At 39.0% G+C, this 12,937-nt stretch overlaps 1 protein-coding gene across 6 annotated transcripts in view; it reads left to right on the forward strand.

Moving 5' to 3' along the window:
* LOC138135793 (homeotic protein antennapedia-like) overlaps positions 1-12,937 on the forward strand; it is a 139,154-nt gene that overhangs the window by 61,600 nt on the left and 64,617 nt on the right. For 5 of the 6 annotated variants that reach the window (XM_069054672.1, XM_069054669.1, XM_069054668.1 and 2 more), the window contains one exon: positions 6,423-6,480. The gene's annotated coding sequence lies outside the window, so the exon portion shown is untranslated. Of the gene's footprint in view, positions 1-1,626; positions 1,654-6,422; positions 6,481-12,937 lie in introns of those variants that run through there. The other variant, XM_069054670.1, reaches the window with a different exon arrangement.

Below are 12,937 nucleotides of genomic sequence, written 5' to 3' on the forward strand. Positions count from 1 at the left end.
TTAACCAATCTGCAAATTCATGAAAAAAAGTATGACTTTCATAACTAGTTGTACAAATAACTATTTGTTGTGGGAATAAATTATTATTGGTTTTAGAAGCAAACAGTTAGCTTCTTAAGCAGAATTTGTAGGTAAAAATAAAAATAAATGTGAGAACGTCTTTTTTCAAAAAAATTCTTATTATTGTTTTTTTAAATGTTTCTCTACAAAGTTTCCATGTTTTCCAATCTGTTTTATTTTGGTACCTAGTTAGTGAAATTTTTCTGTGGGAACTAGAAAAAGGAAGTAATAAAAATGCGAAGTTGGACAATTTTTATTAAGAAACAATCAGAGAATTAGAACAAAGACAATGAAGCTCATAACGCTTGCAAACAAAAGTTCTTCCAGTATTTATAAGGTGTTCGATATTTTACACCCTCTAATTAAGCGATCCCATGTGGATTCAATCGGATATAGATCTGGAGCAAAAGTGTTTTTAATAGAGAATTCCTTTGCAAGAATCTACAAATGAATCAAAAATCATGAAATATTTCAGTAGAACATTTTCCTTTGTCAGAAATTAGAAATACATAGTGCTTTCTGCGAGAGAAATATCCTGTCGAATATTTGCACAATTTCAAATTGTTCGAGGAAATGTCTCACGTAACTCTACCAGACCTAGACTACAGAAAGTCGCGTCTTTGCTTAATTCGTCCGCCGCTCGTCACAATGACAATTCTTTTGTTTTTTCGTTCTTTTGTGGCACTCCGATGCGTCTCAATCTTCTTGGTTTTTTCCAATTGAAGGTGCTGCACGCTAGATGTTAATTAAATAACTCTTTGAAGAAATGACCTAGACCAGAGAATCGTCGCGTCCGCCCCGCGCCACAATGACAGTTCCCAGGAGGTCGCAGCCCCCTCGGATGCCTCTCGATCTTGTTGATTTCTTCCAATTAGAGATGTGCTCCGAAGAATAATCGAGTCGACGGTGGCAAAACATTGACATTTGTCAAGAGCACGCGCCTGTTGTCCGGCGGCGTCGTTGTCCCGCCGAAGATGCGGGAATATCGAATGAAGACATTAATCAGATATTCGATTCACAACGTACACAGAATGATTATGATATTGCTGTTGACTTTTACGAGTTTTACGATGTGTTTAATGCGCATAACAGTCACGGAATTGGTTTTATGGGATCGTAAACAAGTCGAATAGAGCGCATGTGCCGATAAGCTGCCACCAAAAGTCCGCGATCTCGATGGCCACTTAAAACCTCGTAAAACAACGTCAAGTCGTTAAACTGTTGCCGATATTGAATTAACCCGATCGGCTCTCTATTACTTTTACTGCTAATTGTCCTTTTATCGACACTTAATTTCTGCCATTAGCGTAATTGCTGTTATCTACCGAGAACAAGTTGTTTCACAACCCACAACAACAACAACAACACCTTTTTTTAAAACCTGATCGTACCTGACACAATCAAGTTGTTTTTTTTTTGGATTTGTTGGTGTGGACGTTGCACTCCTCGAATATCATCAAAATTATTGGGGTTTTCACTTAGCGGTGGCGCCGTCCAGCGGCGATTCTCGTACTAATCGATCCCCTCAACTGTCACAATGGCTGATCGGTTTTGTTTTTGTTGCAGGTAAGAAGTCTCGTCCGGAAAGGGTCCGTAAGTAGTCTGTGGAAAAAAATCGTCCTAATTAAAATTTAATTAAAAGTACAGCTCTTATTTTAAAGACGGCTACACGGTAAAATAAAATAGTGAAGGGTCATAAATTGTGGCAATCTCCTGAAAATCAATCTGGGTTTATGTTTCGTGTGTTTATTGTTGCGTGCATGGTCGAGTGGGCATCTTGCTTTTTGGCGCGTCGGCCGGTGGTAAGAGGGAGATGGGGCGCAAGTCTCTGAGAAAATTAGAAGAGATGGAGAAGCATGACTCGGGGCAAGGTATCAAAAAGCGTTGTTATTATAATAATAATCACATGCGCGAGTGGCGGGTCGGCCATAAATCATCTTGCGATCCGCCTGCTCGGACGGTCACTCAGTTGACTGATTTATCGATCGAAATGTCGGCTTTCTTTCCCCACGGTGTTCTTCTTTTGTGCTTTGCAAATGTTAGGTCGGCAAAAAACAACCCGGATTAAATAAGCGACCGGAGCGCGTCTACTAGTAACGACATCACGAGACGGCGGCGAAACGCCGCACTTTTCGGCGGTAGCGAGAAGCGCGCTAAACGCCTGTAATGGCCATTACGGCACGCTCCGTCAGGAAATGAGGAATTTAAATCGCTCATGGGTAAATGAAGTCCGACTATTTTCCAAGTGCTGATAATTTATCAACGTCCCGACCAGCCTGTGAGCGACCATTACTCTTACGGCCTCACACAAACCTGCTGATTGCTGCAAGAAACGATGTGGGAACACGGACGTCTGGACCGAGTCGTTTCATTAGCGAATTTTTGCCAAAATAACCCACACGAAAAAACCAAAGAGAGTTTGTCGAGCTCGCACCAACGGCGATCGAGTTACAAGTTTTTTAAATGTTTTTCGAAAATTCACCAAATAAAAATAGTGCAAGAACGTCAAAGTACAAAGTGGAGGAAAATAGAGATCTGACGTCGTGTGTTCACACCTTACCAGTTAAAATACAAAGTGTCTATAAAAGAATGTAGGTACATAGATCAAGAGTTTTGTGGAATTGTGCGGCTCTATAATTTTATTGTGTCGAACTATGCCGAGCTGTTAAAGACGTCAAATCACATGTCAACAGTCAAATGTCAAATTATTTAATCTTAGCGCCAGTGGTCTTAGTTGTTTTGCTTGTGATTTTCTTCAGTTTTTCTAACGGGCCTTCAAATAAATTTATATTTAGAGCAACCTATGGAAATTCAATTGTTTGCAACATTTTTCCAGCGTAGAAAATGACACAAGAAACGTCTGACTTTTTAACGAAATAAAATTAGGTTAGAAAATATTTTTAATTTTTGTAGTGCATTCTCCCTCCGCGGAATATGACAATATGAAATTGGGAAAAAGCTTACTAACCTGTGAATAATTGGTGACATACAAAACATAATTAGAATGTCGCCTACGCCTACTCTAAATATATTTATTTGAAGGCCCGATATATTCTAATTACTTTTCATCTTACAACAGCCAATTAAGAACCTGCCATTAATGGACTTACATTACCTCTGTTTTTCTATTTTGTACCACTATGCAAATGCAAAATCAATATATTCTTGATATACCTACATTCTTTTATAGACACTTTGTATTTTTTCTGTTAGGAGAAAACGCAGAAACTAAAATTTTGCTAAATTTCAAAACTCCATTTTAAACTCTCCCATTTTGATAATAATTGTCATTTATTTATAATTTATATTTCGAATTCACTGGATTTTTTTGATAAAACAATTTACCTTCCAACTGTTTGTTTACTGGACCCGCTTTAGTCGATTCGAAACCAATCTGCCTTAGACAAAGCCTCGATCGTCTCGTCGAACTGCGAACCTGACGGAGCCCCGAAGGACATTCTTCTCCTTATCCAGGACATTCGGACAAGCCGTCGTATGCAAACAAGCGTGAACCTTTTATTTGCGCGTGAGCGCGACTTGTTCTCAGCAATTCTTTCTTGCTCCCATATCATCTACAAATTCTCGATATGGCGGACAGCACAATGGACAGCGCGCTGTTCTAACGACACCCTGTAAACGATATCTGATTGCCCATATCGCGATACGCATTTCGCGAAACATCCGTTCCGCTAAGCGCAAACCAAGCGCGTTTTTATCGTTGGATAATTTCGAGACGACCCTGAATAACTCCTCCACTCATTTTCCTTGTGACGGCGCCGCCACCGGGTGAGCCACGTGTGCATCTGGTACTACCGAGCATCACAGCCAACTCGGCTATTTATTATTGCCCACGCATCTCTGCTCTTATTATGATAATAACGCGGACCTGCGGCATCCTATCTTGGATCAGCTCTTGCCTCCATAGAACTGTCGACGAGAGTGTCGACAGATGACATCGCCTCCTAGAACATGCGGTACTCACGAAAAATACTCGCATCGCGGGAAAACGCGACAGCTGGCAACGGTGCGCGAATTAACATAGATGAGATGGCGCGAAAAGTGCTTTATACGATTTTTATGTTAATGTTAATCAGGTGAAATTGTACACAATGTAGAGTCCCGCTGTGCAATTGTTAGGGTAATTGCACTATGTTAATTTTGTTTACCGGATAATTACGCCGAGGAAGTGGTTTGCATTCTTGCAATGATAATTTGAGGAATTGAGGATTTGGACCTGTCACGAAATTGCGTCTCTATTTCGGAGAACTCGATGAACATGGCTACCCAAAACTAATCGCCTAATGGATGCCAGGTAGATAAACCAAAAACCCACCGGGTGGTCCAACGGATTTGACCAATGGGCTCAAAGGCCATCGGTGTTGCTAGAAGAGAATTCGTTGGTTCCTTCACCTCACCTAATTGCTTAATTAAACAACCGACTCGCACGCCATTCATACACAAATTAGTTTGGTAATTAAGAGAGTGGAACAGCTGCGAAAAAATCTACAACTTAGAAAAAAATCTCCAAAAAAATTCTTCCCGTCATGTCTAGAATCATAATCAGAGATGATTAGAGTGGGTTTTGTGGGTTGGACAAATGTGTCCCAAGATTTTGTGTGTTTTTGCCACTGCACCGTCCGGAGATGAATCCGCGTGATTTTTTTTGGGGCCAAGCAAGTCGCCACAACTTCACCTTTTATTTCTTTGTCTTTGTTATCCCTCGTTGGTGAAGCACCTGCCCACCCCACCCCTAATTCGTTGCTCGCCCAATTTGTAAAATTCGTATATCCCGTAATAACACGTTCGATGATGATTTACGAGGTCCCGTCGAACCTCGTCCAGAACCGGAAACCTCCGCTACACTTACATCCAATTAGAGAAATTATCCGAACAATTCCGTCCGTGCCGACGTAATTAATGGATAGCGTCGCGGCGTTTTGTGTTTTGTACAAAGCCGTGGATAAGCCGAAGCCTTGGAAAAAATTCCGCCGAAAATAAATGTATTTCCGACGAGGCTGGCGGCAATTTCGTGAATTATGATATCATAATTCAAGAAAAGAAAAGAACAGTTGGCAGGCCTGGTAGGTGGTTGTCCGGACGGACGTCGGGACGCCGCGATGCGTTCCTCGCCGCCTGCTACGATTAGGGATGTGACGGGGGTTGTGTCGGCGGCGCGACTTTCAAGTTTACCGCCGAGAGAGGACCTCGCGCGGCAAAGCTCCAGAACTAAACGGTGCGACCGGGTGTCGCCAGATGGCGCACGCTGCGGGGGTGAGTCCGAAGCTCAGGGGATGGACGAGTGGCGGGACAAGTTTCATTCGCGCCGAAGACGGAAAACGCGACGGAGCTTGTGTTGCGGCGCAGAGGGTTTTCATTGTCTGAAGGGGTTGGTGCGATGGGGCAAATGTCAGGTAGAATCGCCCCAAGATTGATTAATTCATTTTTCTTCTAATTTATGCTTAATACACGCAGGACATTATACTAATCTCTCAATCACGCTAATCAATAATTCATAGTGAATTAAAGTAATTGCCATAATTTATAGTAATTTGCAATTTTATGAAGTAAACTGATTAATGGGCAACAATTTACAAGAATTACTGTTTTCAAATTGCAAAGAAAATGTAGTCACAATGTTTAATCTAATGTTTACATCGATTAATTAAATTAAATGGAATGAAATTTAATTTAAACGCTTTTTTCTAATGAAATGAGATACACTATTGAACTAATCGTTACTTTGCTAATTAAAATTGATTATTTACTAAGTTGACAACTTTTTTAGCACAAAAGTACTAAAAAAAGGTTTAAATGTAGCGATTAATCGACCATTAATTGCATTAAAGTTATTTATCAAATTAGTAATTTTGTTTTACTAATTCTAAAAATTAGTAAAATCTCGATGCAACATATTGATGAGCTTGTGGCCTTATTGAGTCACTGTGTCAGATAATTTAGATAATCTGAGTAGCAGAAAAGGATTAAATTAAATTTATGTGGATTAATTGACCATTAATTGCATCAATTGATTCAATTGTATTATCGAATTAGTAATTTTATTTTGCTAATTCTAAAATTAGTAAAAAAATCGCGATATGGATTAATTCGTGGTTTTCTTCAGTAGAATAGAAACCGCGTCATTTAATTTTCTTGTAATTAGTGTAATAATTAGTAAAAATGAACAAAATGGAAAAATGGCAAAAACCCTACTTTCTTCAAAGTAGTTGGCTTTGATGTCCCAACTGTGAAAGTTGTTTGGAACGACGACAACTTAATAACCACCAATTACTGAGACTTTTACGATTCCATCATCTCCCACAGCCGTTTAATTTAATTTTCCTTTTATTTTGTTTTCTTTTCAGATCGCCCATTACCGTGGATACTTAATTTCGGACAGACGACAATCGCACAAAATCAATGGTGAGTCTTTTTGTTAATTGACACGGTGGCGGCGACGTACCCGTCGGCTCTTTGGGAGCCTGTGCGGGGTAATTAAGAACCCCCGAGGTAGGGGCGGCTAACACGAAAGCTTTTGGCAATTAGGCGTTTCAGTCCATAGTTTGATGGAAGCATTAGGACACGGTCTGCCGGTGTAAATTGTTGCGATAACATACAAGCTTTGTCGTTTATTTGGTCCATTATTTATGGCCGTCCGGGATCCGGGAGCTCCCACTTTTATTTAAGCTTTAAAATATGTATCACCCGAATTAACGCTTTATTATTTATCAGGGCGCGAATTTCTATATTCGCCACGTACCGGAATTTTGCCGACGCGCTGGAATTTTGACGGTTGCTAAAGGGGACAAATAATCCCCGAAAATTCACCACGTACGATATTCGATACGATTATTTTTACAAAAACTTCGCGACACAGAGAAAACTAGATTAAAGCGGTACAGTTGTTTTTTGTGGTTCTTACGTGGGACATTCTTAAATGTTATCGAGCAAATTACCATTTTACATATTTCTAGAAAACAACAATTGTGTTTGTGACCGTCTAAATAAATAATTTAGTACCTTATTAAAATTTATTATTATCGGTTTTAAGTAGGACTAAGAGATAAACAATATTTTGTACTGTTTTTTTAAAGGAAAAATAACACAAAAAATTTGTGGGGCTAATGCAAAAAAATGTTTCTAATGTCCTTCAGATTGGCGAAATGTTTTAACAATTTACTATTCCATTTTAAAAAAATTATTTTTATTGTACCTACTAGTTAACATATCTAGGCCCAGACAGTTTTTGTTAATACATTTTTATTTAAAAACATGTATTTTCTGAAAATGTTCACATATTTACTTGTTGATAGCAGTTCCATAAAATTATTTATTTGTTGGCCTCCGACACACCAAAAATATTGTTTACAAAATTGTTTTTTTGTTTTGACCGAAGTGCTAGAAATTTTGGAAAAATAATATTTTTTGTTCGACACTGTCAGAATTTGAGAATTTTCGCCTGTGTGAACGGATTTTGATAAATTTGACAACTTGTCAAAACGAAACGTCAAGCTAATTTTAAAGATTTTTAGCGATTTGGAGCCTTTAAGGGGCTCGTCGAACAAAAAAACGTTGTATTCAACTCGTTCTTGTGTAATTTGGGCTTTTTTTGGCACTCGTGGACCTTTAAAACTCTCGTTTCACTCGAGTTTTAAACTGGTCCACTCATGCCAAAAAAAGCCAAAATTACACACGAACTCGTTAAATAAATAACTATTTTTAAATTTCTGAACATTTCCACATTATTATCTACATTTTTCTTTGAAGTCAAACTGACTTAAGTAACCTGGCACGTTCAATATTACAGAGAAAAAAACTAAGAATTTCGTATTTTTCAAAATTTTCAAAAGCTCTGATCTGTCAAGCTTTTTTGACTTCTTCTAAAACATACAAGATTTTGATTTACTTCAAGTTTATTTAGTAGTTTATAAAATAAACCAATTAGTTTTTCTTTCCTGGAAGCTTTCAATTTTAATTTTGGAAAAAAAATTCACTATAATTTTTTGTAGCATCTAACTTGTTGCAAAATTTTCGTCGGCTCACCTGGAAGCTTTTAAAATTTTCCGATCGCTCAAAAATTTTCCGTCATTCTATTACGACCCAAATAATTCCACTTACGTGTCTGGGTGATTATTTTCGGGGCGCTTCCACCCCTGCTCATACCGGGGACAATTTGAGTAACGTGTTTTCTTCTAACGAGTTCCGCCTTTTCCTTGTAGATACCCCACCATTTTCAGATACTTATGCGTTATATTATAATTGTAAATCGGATTGATTTTGCAAATGAAGAAGTGGTGCGCGCCCCGCTTCAGAAATGTAAACGATCGCCGCCATCATAAATCCGAAAAACTCCTGTTTTCGATCCGGACTCCCTAATGCGGTCCGCCGGCGCTTTCCTCCGGGACTCGGACGATTCCCGGCCAGGTTCTAAATATCAAGCGGCGAAATATCCCCCTCGGGGCCAGCCGCGATTTCATCCCCGAACTAATCGCCGATAACTCTGCACTATTTCATAAACTCGCATGTTGTGATTTTTTAATTGTAACGCGACCCTTAACTGTCGATTTTTTCTGGGGAAGTGAAAGTCGTTGCGCTAGTTTGTGCAACGTTTACGACCGTCACCCCCGAACAATAAAATTTCCGGGAACGGTGAAAAAATAGAAGAGAAAGTTTTTACAATGTCGTAAAAATCATTTGTGTGAGCTTTGACTGGGGATTGCACAAGAGAAGCTTTCTCGGGGTTGTTTTCTAAATTCTCGCCGTTGTTGTCTCGTCGAGGTGAGGCGGCGTGGGGCGGCGATCGCATGCACAAAGGCCCCGATCGTCGTATCACGTATGCAGATAATTGTAAATGCATCATTTACACAATCTGATATCGGAGACATGTAAACGTGTAGCTACCAAGACTAATTACAACCAGCTTCGAATGTTGAATTTATTTGTTTGCCTACACCTACTCTGAAGGAGTTCTGTTTGCAGACTCACTACTTGTTATTACGATTTACAAGATACTATCAGCTAATTTATTGCAACAATGTTTCATAATTATGCAACTACTTACTCCAAATGCTCATTAGTTTGCTCACTTATTATTATTTATTTATTTTTCAACAGAGCGATCGTCTATTACGATTTTTTTTTTAATGCATTGGATCGCATGACGGGGATTGAACCAGTTCTGGAAAACGCGTGACTCATGTTTTTCTAGGGGTGGCCATCCACTATAAATACATGATACATATTTCACCCTGACAGCGAAGCGTCGAATGGGTGAGAGCGGTTGCGCCACCGAGCCAGAAGAATTTAACACGAATATAGAAAATTCCATTGTAATTTTGATACAGGCTGTGGTGGCTGTTTAGGTTCTGTTAATTAGAGTCATAAATATAGTAGTTAATACACTAATTTTGCAAACAACGAATTGGTTGTAAAAGTACAAAAAAATTGTCTTTACTGGAACTGATTTAATTAACTAGATAAATGTCCAGATCTGGAAAAATGTGGTACAAAATGGTTGAAAATTTTGAACAAACGGTTTTTGAGATTTTAAAAACGCGAGAAATGCAATTTTTTTATCAAAGCATTTTAAATTAAAAAAAAGAATTACTGAAGAAAAGAATGAAAATAATTTTTTTCATGCCATATTTTCTAACAATTGTATTAAATTATGTATTTATTTGTTGTGTTTTTACATTTGTCTTCCTCTAACTGGATAGAAGTATTGTATAAATAATAATAAGTATAAAAATAAGATTTTTTTATTTTTTCACATTTTCATCGTCCCTGATCACGTATCTACAACTTTTTCGGCTTTTCGGGCTTTTTCTAAAATTTTTGAGATTTTCTTCGAATGAAATTTCTTCATCATTTTCAATCAGAAAAGAAATTACCGACGATGAAAATGTTTTCCCAATTTTTTATTATTCGAAATCAGCAGTAGCGTTTTCACTTTTCCTTTACAGATTTTTTACTGGTTTATCTCCTCCTTCGCGCAGATTTTTCCAAGGTCACAGCCCATGAGAGAATCCAATACCTCTACTTTCTTTGACAAGAAATTAACACAAAAACTGCTTCTGTGTCATTTTTTTAGGTTTTTTTGCAAAACAAGTCAAAGAAATTAATTTTTTTCTCGTTTTGTTTTTGTTTTCATTTTGATACTTTCCACAAACCAAAAATTTTCACAATCTCAGCTGGTGTTGGGTCTACTTCGTCGTGTTTTTTATGGTACCAAGTCATAGTAAATTATGAAGAAGAGATATATTGAAATGAAATGAAATTTCCCCCGACAATTTTTCAAACCAGAAAACGAATATCTTGCTAATTTTTCTAGCTTTCAAAATTGGCTGCAACAATTTACCAAATTCTTGTGAGTTTGAAAGACACTGACATCGAGATTTTAAAGTGACAAATAAAAAAATTCCTTCATTAATTCAGCAAGTACAAGAATGAAAATGTTTTGAAAGAAATCGTATGCAGATTGTTGGATTGTCTCGTGGGCTGTGACCTTGGAAATATCTGCGCGAAGGCGGAGCGATTAACCAGTGAAAATCTGTAAATGAAACCTGAAAACGTCGACTGCTTTGCACGCAAATAGGTGAGAGAGAGACGACACTAATGTAACGAATGACGATGTTTTCCGGTCGGTTTATAGCGCCTATTTGAGTTCGATATTCGTCGTTTGCGCGGATATGACTCACAGCCCATGAGAAAATCTAAGACCTCTCCCGACGAAATATTTTTTCTTCTTAATTTTGACGAGAAATAAACGCAAAAACTGTTTCGTTTTGACTCCTTTTTATTGTTTTACCTATTCTGGCGCCCTCGAAAAACTTTTGGAAAATTGATCCGTGTGTGGGTCCTAACTGGTCGTGTTTTGGGCGACAAAAACCCGACCGCCTAATTTCCATAACATAATGAAGAACAATTAAGCCTCTTCGGTCCAGCGGAAAGCACACCTAGCACGCTAGGAGATAAATCGTACGAAAATTTTTTATTAACCGTTAGCGCTAATTAATGTCACTTGTTATAGTCGAGTAAATTAATTTGGTCGAGCATTTCTGATACTTAGTTAATGGTCGTCGGTTTTCTCTCAGTGAAAAAAAAAAGAAAAATCTCCGAACGAATCGAGCTCGTCATTCACCATGATTTATTCAGTTCCAAAGGTATTAATTTCCTTTTTCATGATAATTTAATATCTTGTTAGCAACCGGTTTATTATTTATTATTGTCAACTTTTAATTAGTTATTTATACAAAATGGAGACGCCATCGATCATCGCCGGTCGGTCCAGATGAAAAAGCCAATTTGGCGACTGCGCACCGATTAATTCATTCACCGGACTAATGGAAAGTGGTAGTTGGTGGCCCGGAAAAAAATCCGCCATGATCGATGCAAATGAAAAAGTCCGGGCGGCGCAAATCATCGCCGTAATTCGCGTCCGCTGTATTAAACGAATCAACTTGATCCGGAACGAAAACGGCGAAATTTATGGAAAACTTAATTTATGGCGTGTGGACAGAAGCATGTTTATCGACATCATTTATATTATGGCGTCTATACAGTATCTGTAATTGATTTTGCGCGATGATATATAAATCTATTTAGTACACAGCTCCTGATTTATTCGTCGTTTTGCGCAAACCGGCCACTTTTTCCGCCGACAGCCAAGGGTAAGACCAAGGGTTGCTTCCCCTTTTGTGTTTGGCCACTGGCCCGTACAGGCCGACCGGATCCGATGCAAGTAAATCACGTGTATGCTACCCCCGACAACGTGGACGCGCTACCCTTGACCGAGTACCGTTCCCGCAATTAGGCATTGTCTCGATGCGTTACTTCATTGCGCCGCCCCCGACCTACGAGCCGCCCGTTATTTACGATCGCTACTTTCCCCACTTTTCCGACAATCATAGTTTTCCTTCCTCGCTGCTTTATCATTAAACCGCCCCCGGGCTTTCGCAGAATCGGACCACTTATTCGATGAATCGGAGAAAACAACCCCTCGCTACGCACAAAGACGAATGCGCCCGGACCGCATGGAAAAACGCGGAGGGGCGGCGATCGAATGTCGGGGGATGTTGATGGGACCGATCGCTGACCCGTGCCATTAGCGGGGTGGCGACATTTCGGACGCCAATTACCAGGGTGCTGACGAATATGGCTGACGCAACACCAAACCCACCGATCAAGCGTGAAGGGCTCAAATTTAAAAAAAAATGGGCCCGTACAAATTTGCTTCTGAAAGAAACGGAGGGATGTGTGAAGGTATTTCGCCTGGTAAGGGAGAAGAGGGTAGGGAAGACACCAGTTACTTGCGATGAGTCGAAGGTGTGATGCAACCTGTTGCGCAATTGGTACAGAGTGATAAATAAAAAAAATGGGTGAGGGGTGAAGGGTGTGAATGATTTTAGAGAGATTTTTCATAGTGTTCATTAAAATGTGACGGAAAAATCTGTCAATGATTTTTAATGAAAGTGGATCAGAAGAGAAAGAGGGTAGAATTTTTACAGAATTCTAGAAAGCAAGTGATTACGTTTTGAATTAAAAACCTCTGCACCAGGAAGAAATATCTTGATTATTTTATGAAATTGCCCCCAAAATGCAGATATTGACGATTTTTATATTGGATTCTCTCATGGACTGTGACCTTGGAAATATCTGCGCGAGGGCGGAGCGATAAACCAATGAAAAATCTGTAAATGCACACTGAAAACATTGACTACTTACTCCAAACAGACGAGAGAGAGACGCCACTAACGTAACAAATGATGATGTTTTCCGGTCGGTTTGTAGCGCCTATTTTAGACCGATATCCGTCGTTTGCACAGATATTACTCATAGTCCATGAAAAAATCAAACACCTCTACCTACCCGTATTTAGATA

The sequence above is a fragment of the Tenebrio molitor genome, chromosome 7 (genome assembly GCF_963966145.1).
Source record: "Tenebrio molitor chromosome 7, icTenMoli1.1, whole genome shotgun sequence".
NCBI lineage: Eukaryota > Metazoa > Arthropoda > Insecta > Coleoptera > Tenebrionidae > Tenebrio > Tenebrio molitor.